At 41.6% G+C, this 22,208-nt stretch overlaps 1 protein-coding gene across 10 annotated transcripts in view; it reads left to right on the forward strand.

Moving 5' to 3' along the window:
• The first annotated feature begins 271 nt into the window (after window positions 1-271).
• PHC2 (polyhomeotic homolog 2) overlaps window positions 272-22,208 on the forward strand; it is a 120,506-nt gene continuing 98,569 nt past the window's right edge. For 2 of the 10 annotated variants that reach the window (XM_072750310.1, XM_072750313.1), the window contains exon 1: window positions 272-390. The gene's annotated coding sequence lies outside the window, so the exon portion shown is untranslated. Of the gene's footprint in view, window positions 391-729; window positions 1,192-1,259; window positions 1,330-22,208 lie in introns of those variants that run through there. The other 8 variants (XM_072750312.1, XM_072750315.1, XM_072750317.1 and 5 more) reach the window with 8 other exon arrangements.

Here is a 22,208-nt window from a genome sequence, read left to right on the forward strand (position 1 = left end):
TCCCTCCGCGGGGTGGGAAAAGTGCACGGTGTCTCCACACGGAATTCAGGTAGGAGGGATGCTCCTGGGGGCCACCGGGCTCCCGAGCCTCCCCGCTCCCCGTAGCCCCCCCCCCCGCCCTCCCAGCCGTTGCCATGGCCACCGGTTCAGGCCCGGAGCAGCACCTAGGCGTGTTCAACCCAATCCCCGCCTTTCCAGAGTGACCATTGGCTGGAGAGGCCACGTGACGCACGCTGGTATGCTAATATATGGTAATCGCCCCACGCCCCTCCTCCCCGGCTGTGTCCGAGTAGCCAGCAGGGTGCGCGGCGCCGAGCCGAGGGGGCGGGCTGAGGGGCGGCCCCCGGGAGAGAGCGGCCAGGTGGAGGAGGAGCGCGAACGCGACCGCAGGTAACGGGCGGGCGCGTGCGCGCTGGGGCAGGCTCGCGGCGGGCGCGAGGCGCACGGGGCGCTCGGGGCGCCGCGCTGCCGGCTTAACCCTTTGGGCACCCAGCTGTCACGGCCGGGCCGGGGTGCGGCGGCCGGGCCGGGCCGCGCGGGGCGGGGCGCTGCCGTGGGCACCGGCGAGCGGGCGGCGGGCGGCCTGACCCCGGGATTCGCGGCGCGGGGCCCGCGGGGCGACCGGCCGCGACGCGCAGGGTGCGGGGAGCCAGCGGCCGCGAGGGCTGCGGCGCCGTGCGGGGCCGGCACTTGCGGCAGGCTGACGGGCACCGGCGGGAGCACCGGCCCGGGCGGCTTCCCGGGGGCCGAGCCCCTTCCGCGCAGAGGCCCGCGCAGAGGCCTGCGCCCGCCGCGCTCGTCGCGCTCGTCCCGCAGAGTGCGAGGGGCCCCGGGCGTCGGGCCTGACCTCGGCGTCCTCCCCGCCGCCCCAGCCGGGCCTGACAGCCCGGCCGCCCGCACTTTTGACCCGGAGTCAAGCTGGGGCCCCCAGTGGGACGAAGGCGAGATTGGCACTTAAAGGGGCACCAGCAGAGGGAACGGGGGGGGGGGTTGCCGGCGCTGGGAGGAGAGGACAATCCCCTAAAGGAAAAGCAGGCCCCAAGATTTGCCCGGTTTGAGAAGGAGGGATGCCCAGGAGAGGCACTGGCCCCTTGTTTTCTGTGCTGGGTGATGACCTGACACTCATGGGCAAAGGTCACTGCCGGACACCAGGACCGGGTCTGTCATGTCCAGAAGAAGCGGCTGTTCTGCGTGAGTTTCTAACAAATTTCTTATAAGGCAAGGTTTAAATTCATCTTCCTTCCTCACCCTACTCCTAGGTCTGCTACAGAGTGTTGTGTTCTTTGGATTATCCACCCCCCCTCCCCCAACCACCGGGAGATAACTAAGGTCTGTGGCAGCTTTCGGCTCACGGTGTAATTTAGCTTTCACTACAACAGAGATGGTAGGATGGGCCATGTGCCACTAATGTTAAGCTTGCCCTGGGAGCTTCTTGGAAGTGTGTGTGTGTGTGTGTGTGTGTGTGTGTGTGTATGGTGGGGGTGGGAGGGGATGCTGCTATTATCAATGGGAATGAAAATCTCGCTGATGTGCCAGTGATATCAATAGAATTTCCTTTATGAGTCTAAAGTCGCTTCTCCCAAATCAAGGGAAGATGTGGTTACACATGAAAAGTACCAGGAACCAATTTGATTTTTGCAAGTGAAGTGCAAATTGAACTGCTTACTGCTCTTGATGTCTTTTATCCCATAACAACAAACACTAGCTATATGCCAGGCACTCTGCTGTGTCTTGTGCTATGTCTTGGGGCTGCAGAGATGAATAAGATAATTAGTCCTTGTCCTCAAAGAAGTAGTGAGAGAGACAAATAAAATTGCCAGTAAAAGTGATAGCGTAATAGATGTGTATATAAAGAGCTATGGAAACACAAAGGCGGGAACAATTAGCTGTCTGAGAGGGTCAGAGAAGGCGTTCCAGAAAAGAACATGTTTAAGCAAGATCTTGAAGGATGAATAGGAGTTTGTCTTGCAGAGAAGATTGGGAAGGACAGGAAGGGCAGCCAAAGCAGAGGAATCAGTGAATATAGATGCTTGAAGGGTATGGTATCTCCAGGGAATGGCTTTATATAGCAGCCATGGCCTTCTTCCTTCCTCGATAAAGTAACTTTCCAGAAGTAATCTAGAATTTCTAGTTGCCACTACAATTTTCCAGTGGTGTTTTCCTTCTTTTTTTTTTTTTTAAGATTTTATTTATTCACGAGACACACACACACACACACACACACACACAGGGGGAGAGAGAGAGAGAGAGAGTCAGAGACACAGGCAGAGACACAGGCAGAGGGAGAAGCAGGCTCCATGCAGGGAGCCGGATGTGGGACTCGATCCCAGGACTCCAGGATCACACCCTGGGCCGAAGGCGGGCGCTTAACCACTAAGCCACCCAGGCGTCCCTCCTGCTTATTCTTCCTCCCCACTTTTTCCCCTCATCAGTTTTTCTGAGCCTCACCCCTGGTCTTTGTCACTTGTATCTTTCCAAGTAACAGTCCAACATGTGGAGACGGGGGAAGGGATACTTTGCAGTAGCTCCCAAGTAGAAGGCCTGGACACAGGGTAGAATGTGTGGTAATAGAGGCACGATCCTGAGAGGACAAGAGGAAAATAGAGGGCATAACCAGGGAGGCAACGCTGAATGTCAAATCTAATGTCAGATTTCTGAGACCTAAGGAAGTGAGTAATAAGGTCAGAAGCCGGGAGGATCTGGAGCAAGAGAGGATCTGGCCTGTGATAGGGGTCAGGACAAGCAGTTCAGGATTGAGCCATGAATCATGCAGAAGCAGAAGAGCCCACTGTTACGTGGTGCCAGCCGTAAAGGACAGGGTTGGATCTGACAGCTTCAAGCAACTATTCAGAAAAGGACAACGCCATCTCCTCAATAGACTATTTCTAGCATTTCCTTTCTGTTCTGTCTCCCTTCTTACTGTTATCCTCTTTTGCTCCCATTTTCCACCCATGATGCACTTTTCTTAGCAATCAAAGCAGAGAAATCCTGTTCTGCTGTCTTAGCATCCACCTCCAGAATGGTCCGTTTAATGTCATAAGCCATCAACTAGCCAGCCTATTTTCACTTCCTAATCATTTGGAAACAGCAAGGATTGACCTAGAGGTGGTACAGTGGACATCCCCCAAACTCATCTCATGTTTGAATCAGATAAAGGCTTTTTAGCTTTGCTTAAACCACATTTCTTTTTGGAATGGATAGTGGTGAATTTCTGGCAAATCCCCTGTCTTGAGCTCTACTACAGATCAAGCAATGTGAAGAAGGTGATATGCCTAATATACATTGCTAGGATTGACAATTCTGTTAAGTGCTAGAGTCACAGGTGCTATTTAAGCAATTTTCTCAATCACCGTGTTTACTGAGCACCTGCTTGTGTGCAAATACTGTGCTGTATTTGTGGTTTGGAAGAGACAGGAAAATGAGAGAGGTGGTATAGTCTGGGGAGTAGTCTCACCTAAACAAGGACTTGGATCCCAGTTCTACCAGTTACTTGCTATGTGACTTGGACAAGTTAGTTGACTTTGTTTCTTCATCTATAAGAATGCAACCTAACTCATGGAGTTGTGAGGATTTTTTTTAAAGATTTTATTTATTTATGAGAGATACAGAGAGAGAAAGAGGCAGAGACATATGCAGAGGGGGAGAAGCAGGCTCCATGCAGGGAGCCCGATGCAGGACTCGATTCCAGGCCTCTGGGATCACACTCTGAGCCGAAGGCAGACACTCAACCACTGAGCTACCCAGGCGTCCCAGTTGTGAGGATTAAATATAAAGCGGCCATTCAGTAAATTTTCAAAGCGCTGAAACATGTGGTATTATAGTAGTCAAAAAAAAAAAAAAAAGATCATTATGGACTACAATTATGAAGGAAGGCTTTTTTCAGAGGCATGGTGATTTTTGTTATATAAAGAGAAGGAGGGTGTAAGGAATTTCCAGATGGGAAAAATCATGTTTATAAAATACAGGACTGGAGTAGGGAAGAAAGTTTTAGGGACCAATCTGGCAAGATCAGAGATTTAAGTAGAGAAATTTAAGACTGGAAGGGGTGGTAGAAGCCAGATTTTAATAGGCACTGAATGCTGCACTTTAGGAGTTAGAACTTTATTCTGTATGATGGAAAGTCTGAAGATGTTTGGTTAGGGAAATGTAGGGGGTCCGGTGCAAAATGGATGAAAAAATAATAGTATTTAAAAAAAAATTCTCAACAACAGTGTGGTCAATAAACTTTAGTAGGTGTAGAAAGAGAAGAGAACTGCACAACCAGCTAGCACATTATTTAAATAGTCTAGATGTGAGGGGGTAAGGAACTGAATTAAGGTGATGGCAGTGAAAACAAAAGATGGGTTCAATTAAGTATCACAAAGGAAGTGTGAACAGGATGTGGATATGAAGGACAAGAAATAAGAGGGGCAGCCCTGGTGGCTCAGTGGTTTAGCGCCGCCTTCAGCCCAGGGTGTGGTCCTGGAGTCCCGGGATCGAGTCCCACGTCGGGCTCCCTGTGTGGAGCCTGCTTCTCCCTCTGCCTCTCTCTCTCTCTCTCTCTCTAATGAATAAATAAATAAAATCTTAAAAAAAAAAAGAAAGAAGGAAGAGTCAAATATGGCCCTGAACATGGGTGACAAGATTAACAAGATTGTTTGCTATGTACCAAACAAAAAGGAAAGCCAGTTTGGGGAGAAGAGGAAAAGCTGGGTGCTAGACATCTTGAGGCGATACTAGAACTTACAAGTGGACATGTCCCCTAAGTATTGGGAAGTGGGAAGTTGGTACTCAAAAAAGACAAGTCAAGGAGTCTGATGTGAAGAAGGTGATCATTGAAGCCTTGTGATTAGTCGACCAGAGGTGGCAGTATACAAGCCGAAGTGTAGAGGACCAAAGGTTGAAGCTTTGTGGGCAAAGCCGACATTTAGGGAGATAGGAAGAAGAAATACGGTCAGTCTGGTAGAAAAGGACTATCAGAGAAGTCAAAGAACCACCTAATTTATTCATCCGACAAATGCATTCTCTTCATGATCATTTGTATACCTGATAGATGCAAGGCTGACTGAACAAGCTGTTATCCATGAAGGTGCAGTGTCAGCGGAAGTCAGGAAGGAGAAGACAGGGTCTCAAGATGGAGGAATTGATTAGTAGTATGACATTGTACAGAGGAAGTGGGAAATGCCCATTTTATTTAGTAAGCACAGGCTCATTAGTAACTTTTTGAGAACAATAGCTTCAGTTCAGTGGGGGGTGGCCATGGGCATATTAAACACGAGAGTAAAGAGGATTGTGGCATAAGATGTGGATGAAAAATGGAGGCAGCATGTACATTGCCCTTTGTATGCTTTACAATAAATGGGAAGAGAGAAGTAGGAAAGTGATTAGAGAAGGCGATTTTCCTTGTCTGCCTCATTATTTTAGTTGTCCCCAAATCCCAATTGCATGCTTTCATATCCTTAATAGCAGTTCAGCAATTCATTCTTTAACTTATTGCTTTGATAATTACCTGCATATTTCAATGAACAATATTAGTTCAGCTACCACATGTTGAGTGCTTACTATGTGTGCTAAACACTTTGTATACATTCTATTCATTATCCTCTTTAATCCTCACAATGCTAGATTACAGCCACATAACCTCTTGGAAGCATGAAGAAACTAAATAAACTGCCTAAGATCACATGAGTAATGGGTAGCTTGATGGGATTTGGACCTGACTCTGACCCTAAAGGACCATGCTATATTGTCCAGCTTTGCAACCTCCCAGAATCCTGCACTTAGAAAGCCTTCTCACTTGGTTATAATGCTCCATTGTTGATCTCTTGAAATTCTTAGTTTTTTTAACAAGGGTCCTGCTTTTTCATTTTGCACTGGACCCAAGACATCATTGAATAAGTTCTGCCTGAAGGCATCAATACTATCTCCTAAAGTGGGAAAAGCATGTTGTACTAGAGCCCTTGCTTTGGTTGTGTAGTGTGTCTAAGTCCTTGTGTCATGGTGCACATGGTGCAGCATTTTCCTGTGGTCTTCTCATTTTGAACTCCTGATATAAAGGCCAAACAGGAAATATTTTGAATATTTGAATATTGACTATCAACTAGATAGCCAATATGAAGAAAAAGAGAATAAGGAGGCAAGGAATTATTACCCAGAATGGTCGTGGAAACTCATCCATCCTGTCTTGAGAGTATTATTAGATAGAGTTACAGTCCTGATGCTGTTGTTACTCCCAATTTAAATAAGAAATGAGTTCGTTTCTTTTCCTTTTGTAGTCAAATATCCCCATTTGCTTGAGCTTTTTTTAACCTACTAAAATAGAAGTTGGGATTGAACAGATAAAATACAGCTTATCTGCTCTGATCTAATGCATTTTTAGTCAGGCTGATGCCACCCCTTCACCCCCATATCAAGGACTACCCAGAGCTTTGAACCATGTGACCAGGTTACCACATTTGTCTTGAATGCTCGTGTTCCACCTTTGCCTTTATTGTCCACTCTGTTCCTTTATCTACCCATCTGAATCAGGAAAACTTAATCTTTGATATTATATCTTATTTTTGGCTTTACAGTCATTACTTGGCACTGACAACAAATGAAGTTTTTTTGATTCTCCTGATTACTGCTCTCTCAAAAACAACTTTTACTCATCCTCTTCCTCCTCCCACTCCTGGTCCCTCTGAGTAATTATTTGTTTGTTTTTTTTTTTTTAATTAATTTTTATTGGTGTTCAATTTACCAACATACAGAAAAACACCCAGTGCTCATCCCGTCAAGTGTCCACCTCAGTGCCCGTCACCCATTCCCCTCCAACACCCGCCCTCCTCCCCTTCCACCACCCCTAGTTCGTTTCCCCGAGTTAGGAGTATTTATGTTCTGTCTCCCTTCCTGATATTTCCCAACATTTCTTTTCCCCTCCTTTATATTCCCTTTCACTATTATTTATATTCCCCAAATGAATGAGAACATACACTGTTTGTCCTTCTCCGATTGACTTATTTCCCTCTGAGTAATTATTTGACTAATACTGACCAAATCCTTATACCACTTGATACTAGCTAGCCACTTGACCAGGTCCAAACACTAACCAACCTAGGTTCTTCTGTGGAAGATATCAGACAAGACTGAGACTGTGTTGCTTCCTCCCATTACCTGTGTCATTCCCATTCCCATTCCCATTCCCAGAGTGATTGTTCTCACTTTCTACTCAGTGTGGACCAGGTGAGCCTAAGGATATGTAGATTAAAACTATAAAGAGATTTAGAGTATAATCTGTGGTATATTTCACAAAACCAAGTTTAGATAGCCAGATGTTCTCCATGGTCTCCTATTTGTGCTAGTGGTATAGTCTCCATAAGCACTGTAGTAGTTATCTATTGCTATGTACCAAATTTATTAGCTGAAAACAACAAACTTCTCTATCTATAAAGATTCAGTTCAAACATTGCATCTCAGGAGCATTTCCCCACCAGCTTTTAATGAATTAGTATCCTTCCTCTCTGGTCTTCTTCCTTTGTACATTAACATCTCATTTTAGCACTTACCACATTGTTAAAATTACTAGGAACTATATATATATATATATATATATATATATATATATATATATATATTTTGTATCTGTAGCTTTAGTTCTGAAAAACCATTCCTTGAACATAGTAGGTGCTCAATAAATAGTTGTTGAATATGCTTAAGAATAGCTTGTACCTTTATATACGTTTAACTCTAGGAAACATATATACTGCAAAGTATCTAGCCTTGTGCCCTTGTGCTTCATCTCCCTGTTTAGAGACTCAAGTATCATTGTTGTTGAAGATATAAAGAAACCATTCCGTTGTACATGTCAAAGACTTATTGACATGCCAACTTAACCTATTCTTGAAGGGTTTCTTGAACTTGTTTCTCCATCCATACTCTGAAACCAGTTCTGGGCCTTTTAGGAAATTGTATAACAAGCCCCTAGCCCAAAGCTACTTGGTTCAATAACAAAGCCAACATTGGTTCACTATTTAAATATTTGACTATAAACTTTATGAAGGCAGGACCTGGATCTGACTTATTCACTGCTACGTTCCCAGCACCAAGTACTATTAGATGCTTAATAAATACATGGTGGATGAATTAGTAACACTCCATAGTTGATACTCAGTGTTCCATTCCTGTTATCCAGGTCCTAAACTCTGATCACCCAGAATCTTAGGCCAGAGTTCATCATTTCATATGGCCCAGATTTTTTGTCTTGTTCCTTGACTCTTCTATTCCGGCTCTTTATCATAGCTGAGCTGTGGGAATTTGACCACTTGCTTACTCTGAGTTAATTTAGAGGCCCCTCTTCTCTTGATCTTCCTAACTAATAATATTGGCCAGATGCCCTTAGGAGAATATTCTTTTCTCTACCTATAGCAAGAAACAATATATATGTTGAAAATATTGAACTGAAGAGAATTATATTCAAATTTCAAAAGGAAGGAGACAGGCCCCTTAAGAAGCACATTTTGGCCAGAAACCAGGGTCTGAAATTTTAGAAGTCTGTTAAACTGATTAACTTGTAAGCTTAAGCAATTCAATGCAAATTAATTTTTATACCAACCAGCAAATCAAAGAAGGGGAGGGAATTAGGGGAGTGTGTAAATATGGTTGCCAGGGAAACTTTTCCTGACAGAAGAGAACCTCACAGGAATTTATGCAGGCCCAAGAAAGCAATGTAACCTGATCTTTCTCTGTTCTCTCTCTGATGGGAAGAAAACAATGTAGAAACCACGGGATACAGATAAGTGTGGCTTTAGGCTTTTCTAGAAACTTGAGTAAGTCTCCTTCTTGAAGCAGGACTGAAGAGTAGAGTTCTCCAGAGCATATATGACTATGATAAAGCACCCATTACTTCTGAGGAAACATCTGGAAATGCAGAGTTCTGAATCCATCTCTGACAAAGTGTTCATTCAACACATATACATTCAGCACTTTCTAAATGCCCCATTGACCAAAGGGAATATGATTATAAGGGATTGATAACAGTTTGAAGGTGCTACATCACACCTAGTGGATGGTCTTAAAATTTTGTCTAAATTAATTTTTTGGATAAAGGGTAATATGGACCTAAATATTTAATGCTTTCTTAAAAATAAAGTGGTTTCTGTAGAAGAGTCATGAACACAAGTGCACTTTCTGCCATATTTCTCTTGGGAAATACCTAACCCGTTGATCCATAAAGCTACACCCCAAGATGGATGGATGTTCATCTAGTGACACTGTCATCTGAATTGTCAGTGTAATACCAGTAGAAGACAAATCTATCTCCTAGATAGCTAAAATCATAAGAGACCCTAAATAGTTTAGCTATAAATGGTGGGTGGTTTGAGATCTAAAATCTGGGCTGTAAAATCATTTGGATTGAAATATATAGCACTGTCGTGTATCTGAGGCCAGTCATTCAGGGTTTGCCCTTATGCTTTAACATGCTGGAGTTTTGTACTGCATACGGTGCCTTTCAATGGCCTGGAGAGGGCAAAGAGGGTAATGGTTAACTGCATGGATTCTAGAGCCAGACCACTCAGATTCTAGCTCTGCCTCTACCACTCATTAACTGAGCTTTACAACCTTCTTCAAGTCCCCTTGTGCACAGTGGGGGATAATAATAGTACTTATCTCGAAGAAGTATAAAATTAAACAGGTTAATATATGTGAGGTGCATAGTAAGCACCGTGTAAGTTGTACCTTTTATTATTTCCTAGATAGTAGGGTTGATTCCATTGAAGGAAGAGCTGGTTGAAATATATAGAGGTATAATTTCCCTAAAGTTGCATGCTAAGTTTGGGCTCTGATGTTTTGCATCCTTAATTTAGCCCTGAAGTTTTCCATTCCACTTTGTAAGAGAGTGAGAAAATGAGAATTGGAGTAGGAGAGAATAATTTGGCTTTTGGAGCATTTTGAAATAGGGGTTATTTCGCAAAAGATGTGATACTAAAGCATATGAAAATGAAGTTGTCTTTTCAAAGGCAAAATGAGTGTGAGAAATGGTTGGGAATCATATAAGACAGGGGATGTCCTACTGGGGTGGGCCTGTCATATGTTGAGCCCCAAATTCTGTCTCTGATAATGATAACAGGAGATAGTTGGAGGGAATCTTATAGTTGCCATTCATAGATCCCATCATGAATCCCATAGATCCCATCTAGCTATTAATCATCTGATTAAAGGGATGGACCCCCCCCCCCAAAAAAAAAATAAAAAAAATAAAGAGATGGACCCTCCCATCCCTAACTGTCTTAGTGTCCTGCTGTATCTTGTTCACTCAAGGATTTAAGCTCTACTTCTATTTTGGGTCTTTAAAATCTCTTCATTTATTCAACATTTTTAAAAGTTCTGTGTCCCCTTGTTAGTAGCTAGGGATGCAAAGATGACTAGAAGCCAATCCTGGCACCCCAGAAGTTTATAAAAGAAAAATGACATGGAAACATGAATTATAGTATTATACTCACTGCAATTAATAGGTGTGTGGACAAGGTGTTTTGAAAGCTTAGGGGAGGGCAGCCCTGGTGGCGCAGCGGTTTAGCGCCGCCTGCAGCCCAGGGCCTGATCCTGGAGACCTGGGATTGAGTCCCACGTCGGGCTCCCTGCATGGAGCCTGCTTCTCCCTCTGCCTGTGTCTCTGCCTCTCTCTCTCTCTGTGTCTCTATGAATAAATAAATAAATTCTTTTAAAAAAAAATTGAAAGCTTAGGGGAGGGATCACTTAGTTCTGCTTAGAAAAGTCACCGTCTAAAGAAAGTGACATTTGAGATAATTACAGAAGGATAGAGAGTTCTCAGGCACATAGTGTGGCTCAGACAAAAGGAGCAGCATGTGCCAAGGTGGGGTGCCTGTGTGTGGCAGAGCAAGTATACGTGGGGAGTTGCAAATCATCTGACATGACTGGAGCATAGCATACGAGGAGGGTAGTGGCAGAAAACAAGACTAAAAAGTAGGCCAGGAGCAAACACAAAAGGCTTGGCTGCCCAAGCTAAGGAATCCAGACCCATTGTCGGAGGCCCCGGAGAACTGTCAAAGTACTGGAGCAGTGATGGGGTCAGAACTGCAGTACAGAGTTGTTTGGACCGGATTAAGACTGGACACACAGTCATGGTCAGAAGGGCACCACTAGTGTGACTTCTTATCTCCTGCCAAAATTTTTACTACTGAGTATGTGCGCTTCTTCTTTCAGTCCAGACTGATCATCGCCATGCCAGGTACAGAGCTAACCACTGGAAATCCCGAAACAACACACTACCTGTGCCTCGGAGTTGCTGGCAGGATCTTATTTGTCCTAAATAAGAGCTTGCTTGAGTTTTTCAGCTCTCCTGTCCACCTTCCACTTTACCTCAGTCCCAGGTCTGGTGTTTCGTGCGTGAAGATGAGCTGGTTTGTGTTGGCCTTGTCTGTGCTCATTATGATGTCACTGTCCTCATCATAACTCACTTCTCTCAACCTTCTTTTTTCCTAAGTGCAGAGTTCTCATCATTTAATGAATTTCTGTGGAGAGGGAATCTATTACATCCCCCCTTTTAGACTTTTGCTATTTAAATTCTTCATTTTGTCTCGTTTCCCCAGACATCAGGCGTTCTACCTTAGTGCTCTTAGTCATATGGTAAACGCTTTAGGCTCTACTTCCTGTCCTTTACTGGTTTACAGAGTCTTTACTCTCTTCATTCTTCTTTTTTCTTATCCCAAGAATACAGTTACCAGAATTTCAGACTGCATTATTTTCTGGGCTTTTTCTAAGTGGTGTTAATACCTTTCAACCATGAGATCACAGGCCCCAAAGGAAAAACTCCCCCCACTCTGAAAATAAGGAAATTGAAGACGAGAGGGTATTTCTACTATGATAGAAGAGCAGATAGTGTTTTATTAGAAATAGTGTTTAGTACATCATAATAAGTTGTGATTATGATTTATGGAGCAGCTATTATATAGGCTAATTGTCATGCTAGAACTTTATATGAATTCTTACTTAAACCTCACAGCAACTCTGCAGGGTACAGATTTATTACTCCTATTTTACAGATGAAGAGACAGGCTCAAAGGGGTGAAATGATTTGTCCAGGTCACATCACTAATACATAATAGTGTCAGCTTTCAAACTCAGATTCTAGATTCTAGAAGTGAATTTCTTCACTACTGTGGACTACAGGGTAAAATAAAGATGCAGGGTCTGAGTGGAGGTACCTGTGGTTATCAAGAATGAGCCCATTGTTTTCAATCTTTAGTGACAACTGCCATTGTCAAATCTAGTTCTTGGTTCTTACCAGCTATTTTATTATTTTATTTTATTTTATTTTATTTTATTTTATTTTATTTTATTTTATTTTTATTTATGATAGTCACAGAGAGAGAGAGAGAGAGAGAGAGAGAGAGAGGCAGAGACGTAGGCAGAGGGAGAAGCAGGCACCATGCACTGGGAGCCCGATGTGGGATTCGATCCTGGGTCTCCAGGATCGCGCCCTGGGCCAAAGGCAGGCGCCAAACCGCTGCGCCACCCAGGGATCCCTTACCAGCTATTTTAATAAGCTATTTTATTTGGATCGTAAGAAGGCACAGTAAGTTTCTAGTAGTATTGCTCCCCCCAAGTTTGTGATGTTTGTCTTAAAATTTTGAGGATTTGCGTTTGTATGTTAGCCCTTAGAGATGTTTCAATTCATTATGGATGCAATGCTCACAGCTTGGGGACCTACCTGCAGGTGAAAAGCTTGTGCGTTGGCATATTCTAACAGGTTTGTTGTAGAGAGAGCTAAATGGCCTTTAAAAAAATGTTACGGAGTCCAAAATAGTGGAGAAGTAGGAGACCTACTATCAGCTAGATAGCTATTAAATCATTTTGAACACCTGTGGACTCAACTGGAACTCTAAGAAAAGTATAGTTGCAACTCTACAAGGAGAAAAGTGACTACTTTTCTGCAAGGTAGAAGATGCAGAGAAGTGAATCCTAGGCGATATATGGGAAGATAAACTGCAAGGAGGCCTCCATCAACCACCACTGGAAAATGATACAGCAGTGGAGCACAAAATCAGAACTTTTAGAAGTCTGCTCCGGGGAGGAACAGTCCCTGCCTGAAAGGTGCTCAGGCAGTGAAATGGGAGCAGAATCCTAGGTGGGACAGTGTGCACTCAGGATCCCCAGGGTCACAGGAAGACCGAGGGGGAGGGTGCTGTGTGCAGCAGAGTTCCCAAGCATCAGAGCAGGGAAACCAGCTCCAATCAGCGAGCCAGGAGTGGGGTCTCAGATCGGGGTTGCCAGAAACCTCTAACTGCTGCACAGTCAGCAGGACTGCTCTCCAAACAAGGACCCAGCAAGCAGCAGAACTGGCGAGATCCCCTTTTTCTACTGGGAGGAGTGGTGAATACAAGCCGCAGGAGTTGGCAGGGTTTGGGGACTCGAAAAGGGGTCCTGTGCCTGACATAGAAACGCTCAGTCACAAGCTGGGGGAGCATAGAGTGTAGACAGTGGCCAGAGAAACAGGACAGACTGACTACTTTTCCCTGAGGGCACACTGAGGAGGGGCCCCAAGCTCTCCACTCGAGGGCTGGAGATTGGGAAGCCACCATTTTCACTCTCATTCTCTAAAGTTGCATGGAAAGCCTACAGGGAATATTACTTAGCCTGCCCCTGGCAAGGGCATTACAGCTCTGCTTGGGGCAAAAGACACTTGAGAATCAGTGCAACAGGCCCCTCCCCCAGAAGATGAGCAAGAACATCCAGACAAGACCAAGTTTACCAATCATTGAGAACTGCAAAACTCCAGCACTAGGGGACTATAGCATATAGAATTCATGGGTTTTCCCCAGTGATTCTTTAGTCTTTCAATTTTATTTTATTTTATTTTTAAATATTTTATTTATTTATTCATGAGAGACACAGAGAGAGAGAGAAAGAGGCAGAGGGAGAAGCAGGCTGCATGCAGGGAGCCCGACATGGGACTCGACCCTGGGTCTCCAGGATCACATCCTGGACTGAAGGCGGCACTAAACCACTGAGCCACCGGGGCTGCCCTAGTCTTTCAATTTTAATTTTTTTCTTTCCTTTTTCAACCAATTTCTTATTTTATCAATTCGATTTTTATTTTTTTTAAGATTTTTTTATTTATTCATGAGAGAGACAGAGAAAGAGAGAGAGAGGCAGAGACACAGGCAGAGGGAGAAGCAGGCTCTATTCCATGCAGGAAGCCTGATGTGGGACTCAATCCCAGGTCTCCAGGACCACACCCTGGGCTGAAGGCAGCGCTAAACCGCTGAGCCACCCAGGCTGCCCTCAATTTGATTTTTTTTTTTAAGATTTATTTATTTATTCAGAGAGAGAGAGAGAGAGGCAGAGACAAAAGCAGGCTCCATGCAAGAAACCTGACGTGGGACTTGATCCCAGGTCTCCAGGATCACACCCCGGGCTGCAGGTGGCACTTAACTGCTGCGCCACCCGGGCTGCCCCCTCAATTCAATTTTTAAAATCTTTTTTAATTTTCATTTTTTACAGTTACATTCTATCCTTTCATTGTTTTTAATTTTTTTGTACATATATATGTTTTTCTTTCATCACAATTTTGGCATCTAATTTTCTAATAAACACACCAAAATACACACAAGATCCAGTGTATTGCTCTATTCTGTTTGAATGTCTGATTATATTCTCTCTCTCTCTCTCTCTCTCTTTCAGTTTTGGGTCTTTTCTGATTTGTTTACTATATATTTCTCTGGGGTCATTGTTGCCGTTTAGTATTTTGTTCTCTTGTTCATCTATCCTTCTCTGGACAGAATGACCAGATGGAAAAACTCACCTCAAAAAAGAACAAAAGGCACTACTGACTGCCAGGAACCTAATTAGTATGGATATAAGTAACATGTCAGAACTAGAATTCAGAGTAACAATTATAAAGATATTAGTTGGGCTTGAAAAAAGCATAGAAGACACTAGAGAATCCCTTACTGGAGAAATAAAAGAACTAAAATCTAATCAAGTCAAAATAAAGAAGATATTCATGAGATGCAATAAAAAATGGAGGCTCTAACTGCTAGGATAAATGAAGCATAAGAATTAGTGACATATCAAGAAGACAAAATGATGGAGAAAAAAGAAGCTGAGAAAAAGAGATAAACTACTGGATCACAAGCGCAGAGTTTAAGAGATAAGTGATAGCATAAAGTGAAACAATATTAGAATAATTGGGATCCCAGAATAAGAGGAAAGAGAGGGGCAGAAGAAATATTGGAGCAAGTTATGGTGGAAAACTTCCCTAATCTGGGAAAAGAAACAGACATCCAAGTCCAGGAGGCACAGGGAACCTCCCCCAAAAATCAATAAAAATAGGTCAACACCTTGACATATAATAGTGAAGCTTGCAAATCTCAGAGACAAAGAAAATTCTGAAAGCAGCTCAGGTCAAGAGGTTCATAACTTACAAGGGTAGAAACATTAGACTGGCAGCAGACCTGTCCACAGAGACCTGGCAGGCCAGAAGAGACTGGCCTGATATATTCAGGATACTAAACAAGAAAAATATGCAACAAAGAATAATTTATCCAGCTAGGATGCCATTCAAAATAGAAGGAGAGATAAAAAGCTTCTAGAACAAACAGAAACAAAAAGAATTCATGATCACTAAACCAGCCCTACAAAAAACTATTAAAAGGGATCCTTTAAGCAAGGAGAGAGCCCAAAAGTAACATAGACCTGATAGGAACAGAGACAATATGAAGAAACAGTGACTTTACAGATAATACAATGGCACTAAATTCATATCCTTAAATAGTTACTCTGAATGTAAATGTCTTTCACCCAAAGGCACAGGGTATAAAATTGGCTTTAAAAAGTAAGACCCACCAATATGCTGTCTGACCCAAAAACACCTCCAGATTTAAAGTGAGGGGGTAAAAAAATAAATAAATAAAAATTAAAAAAATAAAGTGAGGGGGTAGAAAACCACTTATCATGCTAATGGACATCAAAAGAAAGCTGGGGGGGATCCCTGGGTGGTGCAGCGGTTTGGCGCCTGCCTTTGGCCCAGGGTGCGATCCTGGAGACCCCGGGATTGAGTCCCATGTTGGGCTCCCGGTACATGGAGCCTGCTTCTCCCTCTGCCTGTGTCTCTGCCTCTCTCTCTCTCTCTCTCTCTCTCTCTGTGTGTGTGACTATCATAAATAAATAAAAATTAAAAAAAAAAAGAAAGCTGGGGTGCCAATCCTTATATCAGACAAATTAAATTTTAAACCAAAGACTGTAATATGAGATGAGGAAGGAAGCTATATCATAATTAAAGGGGCTATCCAATAAGAAGATCTAACAATTGTAAATATTTATGCCCCTGACATGGGAGCTGCCAATCATATAAGCCAATTAATAACAGAATTAAAGAAACCCCTTGATAATAATATAATAGTAGGGGACTTTAACAACCCACTCACTGCAATGGATAGGTTATCAAGGAGGAAGATCAAGGAGGAAATTAGGGCTTATATTCAGAACATTCCATCCTAAAGCAAGAGAATACACATTCTTCTCAAGTACCCATGAAACATTCTCCAGAATAGATCACATACTGTGTCACAAATTAGGTCTTAACTGGTACCAAAAAATTGGGGTCATTCCCTGTGTATTTTTAGACCACAATGCATTGAAAGAAAAAAGACTCAAAAGCATAAATGAAAAAAAGATCACAACCAACACCAAAGAAATAACAATTATAAGAACATTATGAGCAACGATATACCAACAAATTAGGCAAACTGGGAGAAATGAATGCATTCCTAGAGATGTATAAACTACCAAAACTGAAACAGAAAGAACTAGAAAACCCAAACATACCCATAACCAGCAAGGAAATTGAAACAGAACTCAAAAATTTCCCAACAAACAAGAGCCCAGGGCCACATGGCTTCCCAGGGCAATTCTACCAAACATTTAAAGAAGAATTAATACCTATTTTTCTGAAGCTGTTTCAGGAAATAGAAATGGAAGGAAAACTTCCAAACACTTTCTATGAGACCATAATTACCTTGATCCCCCAAACCATACAAAGACCATACCAAAAAGGAGAATTACAGACCAATATCCCTGATGAACATGGATGCAAAAATTCTCACCAAAATACTAGCCAGTGGGACCCAACAATACATTAAATGGATTATTCACCACAACCAAGTGGGATTTATGCCTGGGCTGCAAGGCTGGTTCAATATCTACAAATCAATCAATGTGATACACTATGTTAATAATAAAAAAAAAAGGACATAAGTCGAATGATCCTCAATAGATACCGAAAAACCGTTTGACAAAGTATAGCATCCTTTCTTGATTAAAACTCTTCATGTGTAGGGATAGAGGGAACATACCTCAATATCATAAAAGCCATATATGAAAAGCTCACAGCATATATCCTTCTTAATGGGAGAAAACAGTGCTTTTCCCCTAAGGTCAGGAACACAGCAGGGATGTCCACTATTACTGCTGCTGTTCAACATAGTACTAGATGTCCTAGCCTCAGCAAACAGACAACAAAAAGAAATAAAAGCTTTCTGAAACGGTAAAGAAGTCAAACTTTCGCTCTTTGCAGATAACATGATACTCTATGTGGAAAACCCAAAAGACTCCACCCTAAAATTGCTAGAACACATACAGCAATTCAGCAAAGTGTCAGGATATAAAATCAATGCACAGAAATCAGTTGCATTTCTATACACTGAGACAGAAGAGAGAAATTAAAGAGACTCATAAACAATTGCACCCAAACCCAGAAGATACCTAGGAATAAACCTAACCAAAGAGGTAAAGGATCTGTACCCAAAAAACTATAGAACACTCATGAAAGACATTGAGGAAGACACAAAGTGATGGAAAAACAGTCCATGCTCATAGATTGAAAGAACAAATACTATTAAAATGTCTATGCTACCTAGATCAATCTATATGTCCAATGCAATCTCTATCAAAATACCATCAACTTTTTTCACAGAGCTGGAACAAATAATCCTAAAATTTGTATATAACCAGAAAAGACCCCAAATAGCCAAAGGAATATTGAAAAAGAAAACCAAAGCTGGTGGCATCATAATTCTGAACTTCAACCTCTATTACAAAGCTGTAATTATGAATACAGTATGATACTGGCACAAAAAGAGACACATAGATTTGGAGCAGAAGAGAGAACCCAGAAATGGGCCCTCAACTCTATGGTCAACTAATCTTTGGCAAAGTAGGAAAGAATATCCAATGGAAAAAAGTCAGTTTCTTCAACAAATGGTGTTGGGAAAATTGGACAGCCTTATGCAGAAGAATGAAACTGGACCTTTCAGTACACTATACACAACAGTAGACTCAAAATGGATGAAAGACCTAAATGTGAGACAGGAAGCCATCAAAATCTAGAGGAGAACATAGGCAGCAACCTCTTTGACTGTGGCTGCAGCAACTTTCTACTAGACATATCTCTAAAGGCAAGGGAAAGAAAGGCAAAAATGAACTATTGGGACTTCATCAAAATAAAAAGCTTTCGCACAGCAAACAGTTGACAAAACCAAAAGACAACTGACAATCAGATAAAGGGCTAGTATCCAAAATATATAAAGAACTTATCAAACAACACCCAAAGAACAAATAATCCAATCAAGAAATGGGCAGAACATGCTCACTTCGGCAGCACATATACTAAGAAATGGGCTGAAGACGTGAACAGACATTTCTCCAAAGAAGACATACAAATGGCCAACAGACATACGAAGAAATGCTCAACATCACTTGGTCTCAGGGAAATACAAATCAAAACCACAATGAGATACCTACCACCTCACACCAGTCAGAATGGCTAGAATGAACAAGTCAGGAAATTTCAGATGTTGGCGAGGATATGGAGATATGGGAACCCTCTTGCACTATTGGTGGGAATGCAAACTGATGCAGCCCCTCTGGAAAACAATATGGAAATTCCTCAGGAAGTTGAAAATAGAGCTACCCTACAACCCAGCAATTGCACTACTGGATATTTACCCCAAAATACAAATCTAGTGATCTGAAGGGGCACCTGCATCCCAGTGTTTATAGCAACAATGTCCACAATAGCCTAACTGTGGAAAGAACCCAGATGTCCATTGACAGATGAATGGATAAAGAAGATGTGGTATATATACAACACAATACTACTCAGCCATCAAAAAAAAAAAAAATCTTGCCATTTCCAATAGCATGGATGAAACTAGAGGGTATTATGCTAAGTGAAATAAGTTAGAGAAAGATAATTATATGATCTCACTCATGTGGAATTTAAGAAACAAACAGGATCATAGGGGATGGGAGGAAAAAATAAAACAAGACAAAATTAGGGAGACAAACCATAAGAGACTATTAATCATAGGAAACAAACTGAAGGTTGCTGGAGGGGAAAGGGGTAGGGAATGGGGTAATTAGGTGATGAACATTAAGGAGGGCATATATGTAATGAGCACTGGGTATTATATAAGACTGTTGAATCACTGACCTCTACCTTTAAAACCAATAATACATTTTATGTTAATTAATTGGATTTAAATAAAAGTTTTTAAAAATGTTTTATATGTTATAATTTCCACACAAGATCAGTCTACCCCAGGGATGAGTATAATAGGTTGAATCATGGCTATCCAAAGATAATTAGGTCCTAATCCCTGGAACCTGTAAATGTTACCTTATAAAAGAAAAGGGGTCTTTATAGATGTGATTAAGTTAAGGATCTTAACGTGGAGATTGTCCTGAGTATCTGGGTTGACCCTAAATCCAACCACAAATGTCATTCTAAGAGGCAGAGGGTGATTTGACACACAAAGAGGAGGAGGCAATGTAAACCCAGAGGCAGCGATTAGAGGGGTGCAACCACAAGCCAAGGAATGTTGGCAGCCGCCAGAACTCAGGAGTCCAGGAGTGGATTCTCAAAAATCTCCAGGGAGAATGCAGCTTTGCCATCCCTTTGATTTCAGCTCAATGAGACTGGTGTTGAAATCCTAACCTCCAGGACTATGAAAGTATAAATTTCTGTTTTAAACCAGGAAGTTTGTGGTGATTTTTTATTCCAGCCAGAGGGAACTAATACAGTGAGAATGGTCACTTCTTGTACTGCTTCATTAATTTTGAGGACATATATCATGACTTAATAAAGGTGGCAACCAACTAATATAGCATGAGTAATAGTGATTTTGGCAAACACTTGTGTATTACTCACTATGTGCTAGGTACTATTATGAGCATTTGAAATGTATTTATTCATTCAATTTTCATAACAGCCACACGTGGGGAGTTCTATTACTATGTCCACTCTAAAATGAGGACATTGAAATACAGAGAAGTTAGTTAACCTGGCCAAAATTATGTAACTAATAAGTAGTGGGGCTAGGACCTGAACCCAGGCAGTCTGGTTCCAAAAGTTCATGCTATGAAACACTATCCCATATGGGGGTTTGCACTTGGGTGGCATTCAACAAAGGACACAGTGACACTGTTAGTGTCAGTCCTCTGGCCACTTTCTCTCTTCGTTTTTTTCTGCTGTGTTCACTGAATTTGTCTTCTTCCATTTGTTCTTTATTTTTAATGTCTTCTCTCTGTTTTGTTTTTTCTTTTTATAATTGCCTTGTGTGGTTTTGGTATCAGTAATTAGGTAAGAATTTTCTTTTTCTATTTTCTGGAAGAGTTTATAGAACATTGGTTTTATTTCTTTTTTGAATCTTTAGTAGAAATCACCAGTAAAATCACTGGGCCTGGCATTTTCTCTAGGGAAAGCTTTTATAACAAGAGTTCATGTTCTTTAATTGATAAAGGACTATCCAAGCGATATCTTGAGTGAGCTCCAATAGCTTGTGTCTTTCCAAGGATTTGTCTATTTCATCTAAGTTATTTATTGACTGTAGGATCCTTTCAATGTCTGTAGGATCTTTCATTCTTATTATTGATAATTTGTGTCTTCTCTTTTTTCCCCTCTGACCAGTCTGAATAGATTTTCATCAATTTTATTGACTTTTTTTCACAGAACCACCTTTTCATTTCGAGTTTTCTCTATACTTTTTTTGCATTCTATTTCATTGATTTCCATTCTCATCTTTATTATTTCCTTCCTTATGTTACATTTTATTTGCTCTTCTTTTTCTAGCTTAAGGTAGAAGCTGAGATTAATGATTTGAGATCCTTTTTTTTTTCTAATACAGATGGTTTTAATGCTATAAAATTTCCTCTAAGTATGGCTTTAGCTATATCCCATAAATATTGATAATGTAACATTTTTTTAAATTTTTATTTATTTATGATAGTGAGAGAGAGAGAGAGAGAGAGAGAGAGAGAGGCAGAGACACAGGCAGAGGGAGAAGCAGGCTCCATGCACTGGGAGCCTGACGTGGGATTCGATCCCGGGTCTCCAGGATCGCGCCCTGGGCCAAAGGCAGGCGCCAATCCGCTGCGCCACCCAGGAATCCCGATAATGTAACATTTTTATTTTCATTCAGTTCAAAATATCTTTTACTTTCCCTTGTGATTTCTTCTTTGACCCATAAGCTATTTTGAAGTATGCTGTTTTCTTTCCACATATTTAGGATTTTCCCAATAGCTTTATGTTATAGATTCAAGTATAATTTTGTTATGCTCAGAAAATATAGTTTGCATGATTTTATTTATTTTTATTTAAAAAAAATTTTTTTTAGTTTGCATGATTTTAATTCTTTTAAATTTATTAAGACTTGGAGCAGCCCGGGTGGCTCAGTAGTTTAGCGCCACCTTCAGCCCAGAGCCTGATCCTGGAGACCTGGGATTGAGTCTCACATCAGGCTCCCTGCATGGAGCCTGCTTCTCCCTCTGTCTGTGTCTCTGCCTCTCTCTCTGTGTCTCTCCTGAATAAATAAATAAAATATTTTTTAAAAATTTATTAAGACTTTTTATGATGCAAAATATATATTCTGTTGTTATTGGGTAGAATGATATATAATATCAGATTAGTATTGTTGTTCAAGTCTTTTACATCTTTATTAATTTTTCTATCTACTTGTTTTATCAGTTACTAAGAGAAAAGAATGGAAACTTATAACGGTAATTGTAAATTTATCTTTTCCTCTTTTTGGTTCTATCCATTTTGCTTTTTGTGTTTTAAAACTCTGATGCTGAGTGCATACACATTTATGATTGTATATCCTCTTGACTCCTTTATTACTATGAAATGATCTTCTTTTTTCCTGATAATATTCCTTGTTCTGAAGTCTACTTTA

The sequence above is a fragment of the Vulpes vulpes genome, chromosome 2 (assembly GCF_048418805.1).
Source record: "Vulpes vulpes isolate BD-2025 chromosome 2, VulVul3, whole genome shotgun sequence".
NCBI lineage: Eukaryota > Metazoa > Chordata > Mammalia > Carnivora > Canidae > Vulpes > Vulpes vulpes.